Source organism: Bactrocera tryoni, chromosome 3 (genome assembly GCF_016617805.1).
Source record: "Bactrocera tryoni isolate S06 chromosome 3, CSIRO_BtryS06_freeze2, whole genome shotgun sequence".
NCBI classification, from domain to species: Eukaryota; Metazoa; Arthropoda; class Insecta; order Diptera; family Tephritidae; genus Bactrocera; species Bactrocera tryoni.
The window spans coordinates 49502045-49510467 of record NC_052501.1 but is presented as its reverse complement, the minus strand read 5'-3'; the positions used below and the strand labels follow the sequence as shown (position 1 = coordinate 49510467).

The 8423-nt window shown below is 38.4% G+C and overlaps 1 pseudogene; it reads left to right on the top strand.

Moving 5' to 3' along the window:
• The first annotated feature begins 6766 nt into the window (after positions 1 to 6766).
• Positions 6767 to 7899, top strand: LOC120772718 (annotated as a pseudogene).
• The last annotated feature ends 524 nt before the right edge of the window (positions 7900 to 8423 follow it).

Sequence of the window (8423 nt, the reverse complement as noted above, 5' to 3'; positions counted from 1 at the left end):
AAAACAACAAAAAAAAACAAAACTAACTAAACTAACATTTTAAGAATACAGTGGTGAGGAAAAAAAAAATTAATAATAATAAATCAATATTAAAAATTCATAAAAAATATAAATCGGGCGCGCTCTAACTATAAAAATACCAATAATTAACAAATAAATCGGGCGCGGTCTAACAATAAAAATAACAAAAATTATAATATCAATCGGGCGCGACATAATTAGAAGAAAATTACAACATACATATGTACAAACTCTACAAAGGAGGAAACGGGAGCAAGAAGACACTAAACAAAGGAGGAAATTAGGAAAGGAACACTAAACACAGGAGGAAATAGGACTAAACACAGGAGGAAACCGAAACGAAAGCGGATAATATTCCCAAAATTATATAAATACATACATATATGTACTATATTCTCCCCAAAACTCCCTTGAGGCGAGACAAAGTAAGTCGTTTCCATTTTTTATGCACTTATGTAAATATGTATGATATCATACGGTTTTATCAAATATAAAACCTATGTATATAATCCGTTTGATCAATTTCTAAACGGAAACCAAATACAGTTAAAAAATATATCATCCATATATTTTTATAAATACCAAAGGAAATCATTTACTGCCTTCTAAGCTTACCCTTGTGTATACAAACACACCCACTACAACAGAAAACAAACAAATTATATTCAAGTATTTACTTGCAAATCTTCCCAGCAATACCCCTTCTGTTTCTTCAAACAGTAAGCAGGATTGCATAAAATAGGTAAGCGAAAGGCATAAAAAGCAAAATTTCCACGAGCGAGAATAAAAACAAACATACATATTTACATATGCTCTTATCCATATCATACTTAAAATACATAAATGCAACAAACATAAATTAGTACTTACTAACAAATACAAACAAACATTCAAATTAATATTAATATATTGAAGCATATACCTGCTAATCCGCAAGTGCAGAGGTTAATGACCTGCACATTGTTCATTTTCTTTTCGCGCTAAATTCTGATCGCGCAAATATAAGTACATATGTATATACTTATATGATATACGTACTGTATACATATATTCGGTATTCTTTTTGCATACGCTACATACCCTGATTTAGGGGGTATATCCGAAACATAAAAACTATAACAAATCTTAAATTATTAGAAGCTGCGATAATAGCTTAATTACAAACAATAAGCCGTGCGGAATTTAAAAAAAAAAAATAATAATAATAAATAATAAAATCTTATTAACGACATATATATTAGTACATACTTATATAGTACGTAATCTAAGCCCGTATAGGCAAATATTATTTAACAATATCTCCTTGCTCTTTGTATTACAAAAACAACCGGGATTAAATACCAACTAATTTAGCACATCATATGCACGTCAATACGCACATAGCGGGCACATATATGTACAAAGGTTATTGACCTCGTATACCGTCTATACGAGTACTTATATACAAGGGCACACGGATAAATCCGTAATATAAAATATATAAAAATAAATATAAAATCGCAACTTTTTAAATACAATAGTGCGGTTAACAAAGCCGATTAACGCGTATTTTAGTAAATTTACGGGAATAACAACTCTTATTTACTTAAAAGAGTTTTCGGTTTTCGGTATTCATCTGTGATATCTCATCAAATTTTAATTTTAAATTCTTAATTATTCTAAATGAGCACAGATTCAAAAGAATCTAAATCAGGTCAGTTTCTTACCATTCCAAAAATGGCTGACGACGATAAACAAAGCACACCTGCAGAAGCTACACGCTCTAAGCACGGTACAAAGCAAAAGAGATCAAAAGATCATATAATATCGAAATTTATCACTGAAAGTGATAGCTTTATAAGATATTGCACCCGGTTTCAAGCTTCCCCTATTACTGACATTACGGAATCAGTTTTAAATATAAAATTAGAAAGTGTTAACAATCTATGGGCACGCCTTCTGTCAGCGTACGATACAGTACTAGATACTGACGACGTAGAACTCCCAGAAAACACAAAAGCTTTGGCGACAGCCAAGTGTAATAACTGCCGAGATCAGTACGAGTTAACAAAAGGAATGATAACTGAACAAATAAGTTTAGTAAGGCCAAGTAGAGGCACTACTCCCCCTCCCAGAGTAGTTACAACACAAAAAGAAGACCTAGATAAAGGCATGTATTTAAAGGTACCAGCTTGTGATACTGCAGTTTTGAATGGATGTTATGACCAGTGGCCGTCCTTCCGGGACATGTTCACTGCTGTTTATATAAACCATCCTAAACTGTCACAAGCACAAAAGCTATACCATCTCAGGTATAAAACCAAAACTGGAAGCAGGCAGTATCGTCAAGCAATTCGCTTTAAATGACGAAAATTTCAAACTGGCTTGGGAAGCACTTGTTGAAAGGTACGAAAATAAAAGGGTTATGATAGAAAACCCAATAAAAACTTTATTGCATTTGCCAAAAATCCAACAAGAAACTAGCCTGGAATTTCAAAACTTACACTCCACAGTGACAAATTGTCTATCAGTGTTAAAAACACAAAATGTATCCATTTGCGCAGAAACACTGCCTGATGCGGCGTTACTACGATGGGAACAATCACTAGTGGAGAGAAAAATAATGCCCACCTGGCAACAGATGAAAACATTCCTCACTGCTCAATACGAAATAGCTGAGCGAGTAGACAAAAAAACTATAAAGCCAAAAAGTCATCAAAATGAGTCAAGTAAAAACTTGTTCAAACCCCAAGCCTGTAATAACATACAATATAGTAGACACGTTAATAAAAGTCACACATTCGTGTCAAATCAAAGTAGTCAATGGCAATCATTGTGTGAACTCTGTAAGAGAGGTCATAATTTAAGATCTTACGAGAGATTCAAAAAATTGTCCGTTTCAGATAGAAACAATCTGGTCCGTCAACACAAACTTTGCATAAACTGTCTGTCGAATTCTCATATGACAAAAGACTGTGAAAGCAAATTTAATTGTGTGTACTGTCAACGAAGACATCACTCACTGCTTCACATTACGAACTTTCAAAATATGAAGCAAAATCAATTTCATAAAACCACCGGGTTAGTCACTACAACCAAAAGTGATAATCCCGAAATCCCAAATCCCGAAAAAAGGGAAGAACAAACAACAAGCAGCAAAAATTCAAGGTCTTCATTCAGAAAATGAAAGCAAAATTCTTTTACCCACTGCAGTCATCACCATAGCACATAAGGGTGATTTATTCAAACTAAGAGCACTAATAGATCAAGGATCTCAAAGATCCTTTATATCATCAAAAGCTCAAAATCGGCTCAAATTGCCAATAAAACATTCAAATTTCCAAATCTCGGGAATGGGGTGAAGAATTATCCAAAATTCGAACAAAATATGCCCAATTACGATAGTATCTCCAAATGTCGATATTAGAATAGATGCGCAAGCCATCGTTCTACCGCAACTTACCAATTTGCTTCCAAGCTATGAAGTAAATAAAATATACTGGGAAAAATGCTCACATCTCAAATTAGCAGATCCCAACTGTCAGACCCCATCACAAATCGACATATTATTAGGCAGTGACTTAATACCTCAAATAATTCTTGAAGGTATAGAGAAAATCTCCAACAAATTGTTAGCCCAAAATACAATCTTTGGGTGGATTATAAGTTGCCAAGTCACTGAAAAAATAAATTCTTTCACAACACAAGTAGAAGATATAACAAACGAATACTTAAATAATGAACTTAAAAAATTCTGGGAAGTGGAAGAAGTACCCCAGATTACCAAACTTTCAGAAGAAGACCAGGCATGCGAAGCCTATTACCAGTCCACAACAACAAGAAACGAGCATGGTCGTTATGTTGTGCGACTGCCATTCAAATCCACCTTTCCAGAAACTATAGCTCTAGGTCACTCTAGAATCTCAGCAGTCCAGCAATTCCTAAGCATGGAAAAAAGCCTGACGAAGAAAAATGAGCTAAAATCAGCATATGATAATGTGATGGAGGAATATCTTGACCTCAATCATATGGAAGAAACTGTACCATATGAAAAGATATCCAAAGGTAGATATTTATCTTTTTACCTTCCACATCATGGGGTAATAAGACCAGAAAAAATCACAACAAAAGTACGAGTGGTGTTCAATGCCTCAAAGTGTACGAGCTCAGGCAAATCAGTCAATGATGTATTATACACAGGGCCAACATTACAACCTGATCTCATGTTGCTAATACTAAATTGGCGCATGTTTAAATACGTTTTTAACGGGAATGTTGAGAAAATGTATAGGCAAATTCTGGTGCATGAAGATGATTTCCAGGATTTCCAACGCATAGTCTTCCGCAATTCAATTAATAGTCCAATTAGCGACTACAAACTTAAAACAGTTACCTTTGGCATCAAGCCATTAGGACGTTACATGAAGTTGCAAAAACTTGTGAAACAAATTTACCTTTAGCAACTTCCGTGTTGCAAACTCAAACATATGTGGATGACATTTTATCAGGTAGCCACAATATACCAATAGCGTGCGAATCATTATCTCAAGTGATCAAAGCACTAAATTCAGCAGGTTTTCCCCTAAAGAAAATAACCTCAAATCATCCCGAAATAATCAAAGATATAAGAAAGGAAGACTTATTAGATACTGACTTCCTTAAATTCGAAAAAGCTAGTACAACAAAAACTCTAGGGATTCAATGGAATGCGATAACAGATCAATTCTCATATACAATTGAGTCAATATCTGCAATGTCCGCCATTACAAAACGACAAATCCTTTCCTCGGTGGCAAAACTTTTCGACCCCGCAGGATGGCTTTCGCCAATAATGATTCACGCTAAAATTCTCATTCAAGAATTGTGGCAAGATGGCACTGAATGGGATGAACAGGTAAAACCTGTACGTTTAACAAAATGGGTTCAATTTGCTAACAACCTACATACTATATCAGAAATTCGAATCCCCATCGAGGGATTTCACCCCTAACATTAACGCAGAATTACACGGTTTCTGTGACGCCTCTGAAAAGGCTTATTGTGCAACAGTCTACATACGCACTCAGTATGACAGCAAAATAACTTCACATCTTTTGGTAGCCAAAGCCAAAGTTGCGCCTTTGAAGACACTAAGCCTGCCACGGCTTGAACTAAATGGTGCTCTTCTGTTAGCAAAATTAATTTCAAAAGTTCAAACCTATCTAAAATTAAACGATCACAAAATGTATCTCTGGTCAGACTCAGAAATAGTTCTAGCATGGTTGGAAAAACCACCCTATACTTGGAAGACATATGTATCGAATCACATATCACAAATCTTAGACTTAGTTGGCTCAGCAAAATGGCAACATGTTGAAAGTGCAGATAACCCAGCGGATCTGGGGACAAGAGGTTGCAAACCACTTCACCTCACCAGCACTACACTCTGGTGGAACGGTCCACATGGCTAACAGAATCACAAGAATTCTGGCCAAAGTCTCCTGCTCGGAATATCATACCTCCGGAAAGTCGGAAAATAGAAAATTTTCATATCACTCCAGAAGAGGATGATATTCTCCAAAGATTTTCCTCATTTCCTCGAAAACTAAGGGTAGTCGCTTATATGCACAAATTCATCCATAAACTTAAACAAAAGGTGAAAAGGATATCAAACGATCCTTACATACAACTAACATATTCCGACTTGCAACATGCCAAGGTCAGTCTAATCTTGTGTACACAAACTCGCTATTTCAGCAAAGAGAAATCAAAGTTGCTTGAAAAGCGACCTCTCGAAAAGGGAAGCTCACTTCTCGTGTTAAACCCATTCCTGGACGCTAAGGGATTACTACGGGCAAATGGACGACTCGCCAACTTCAGCCTTAGTTACAATGAACGACATCCCATCATTATCCCAGAGAAATCTCGTTTTACCTACCTATTTCTAATATATCTCCACCAGCTTACACTGTATGGTGAGCATCGCTTGAAGCAACAAATGGTCCGACAATAGTTCTATATACCGCGACTAAAGCCACAAATTAAAAGAACCATTTTCATGTGTAAACAGTGCACTATGTACAAGCACAAGATGCGTACCCTTTACCATCACTGGGGTTGATTTTGCTGGACCTTCCCAGATAAAGGCCTCGATACTAAGGTCTTCCTCATTTAGAAAAGGGTATGTGGCTGTCTTTGTATGTTTTACAATAAAGGCAGTACACCTCGAGTTATGTTCGGATCTGACTACTGTGGCTTTTCTTGCAGCATTTGCCCGCTTTGTCGGACGGCGCGGATTTCCTTTAAAAATTATGAGCGACAATGGAAAAAACTTTGTCGGAGCTCAAAGAGCCACGGAAAAAGAGTTTTTACAATTCATGAAAGAAGTATCCCCCGAAATTGTCAAAAAATATGCACCCCAAGGGATCGATTGGCAATTCATACCCCCATGTTCTCCTCACATGGGCGGACTCTGGGAATCAGCAGTAAAGAGCTTTAAGTCCCATTTAAAGAAAACGGCTGGTAACCATAAATTAAATTATGAGGAGTTTACTACATTACTCACTCGCATCGAAGCCGTACTAAACTCCAGACCTATCTCACCACTCTCGCAAGATCCCTCCGACTTCACAGCTTTAACCCCAGGGCATTTTCTAAAAGGAGCACCCATTCTGGCCATACCTGAGCCAGGCGCGGAGTCGCTATCCATATTAAATAGATGGGAGCGAATTAAAATCCTCCATCATGACTTCAGCCGCAGATGGAAGGAAGACTACATAAAGGACCTTCACAAGAGATACCGGTGGAAAACTCAAGAAAAGGCACCAAAGCTTGGAGACTGCGTCCTTATACAAGATGATTGTCTCCCTCCTACGGAATGGCGACTCGGCCGCATAAAACAACTTCATTACGGTTCCGACGGTCATGTTCGAGTAGTTGATCTCCGCACTCAAACCGGAACGCTAACCAGACCGTTCGTCAAACTATGCTTTCTACCAACCGCCGAAGATAAAGAAACGTAAAACCGAAACCGCAATATAAATAAATCAATAAATCGATAAAACATATAAACCGCTTACCAAAACGAAACCTCGAATAACATAAATGACACAAAAGACTTAACATAAATGTCTGATAAAAAATGACATCCTATTCATGCCACATATCGTGGCACAAAAGTCCATATTATTGTAAATTTACCAATATCTTTCTAATATCATCATTTCTCTCACAGAGTAATATGGACGTGGATATGGCATCATCGTCAACGCCAACCATGCGCTCAGCAGTTTCCGCCCCTCGCTCCGATGCTGCCCCAATAGCAGCACCCCGGACCAACACTGCACCGGCAGCGCCTCGAACAACGACAGGCTCCACCGCGACAACGGCTCCGCGTCAAAGCACGCCAGCATTACCAGCGGACCTGCAATGAGTTCGTTGTCCACTATGCCGCCGCCCGCATCGGCTATCGCACTGCGGTATCTTTAAAGGCATGCCGCCGATGCAACGCCAGCAGGTGGCACAGGCGCACAAGTATTACCTGAATTGTCTGGGAACTCAGGAGAGCCCATCACATAATCGTTGCTAAATCTGTGTGCGGGCTCATAATACGCTGCTGCACCGCACTACCAGACGCGACTCCAGGCGCCCACCGGCTCCTCGCACCAGTGGTAACGTCAGGCGTTCTCAAAGGACTCCTGTGACGGCATACCGCCGGCGCGGACACTCTCTAGCAGAATCGCGTCCCTGGCGCCAAAACCGGGCAACATCAACACGATACCACCAGATTAGGCCGCATTCCCGCCGGTCAACAGGTCTCAGCAGCGTTGTAGCTACGCTACAGCAGCTACAGCGGCTTCTAGGCTAAATACTCGCCTAGGGGGGCCGGGATGGCTAAATGAGTAGCGACGTCGCATCACATCTGCATCAATTCATCACACCGGATCGACTATTCACCTCATCACGCGAGCGAACACCACACATTAACACACATACACGCACATGCACTCAAACGCAGTCTAATTAGAACAAAAGGAATAGAGAAAGCAGCTCGCGCACTTTTCGTTGATACGACGTCGAACAGCCAACATCTACGCTTTCCGCAGCATCCCGGTTTCGATCCGCTTACCCGAGTGTATATATCTAACATATATATAACCTAATACCTACTGGTTCCAATATATAATTGCTCAGTTTACATTTTTTACATTTATATATATATTTAACTATCCAATACTTCAATTCAATTAAACCCAATAATTGTGAAGTGAATTTCGCAGAAAATAAAAGTTTGTAACGATCTTTGAAATTAATGCATTTTCTTTTAATTAAAAGTGTGAGTGACCTATAAGGTGAGTTTAATGTACACAAGCTAAATATCTTTTTAAACTCATTATGCCATAAGAAATACAACTGTGTAGGGTATTATAGCTTCGGTGCAACTT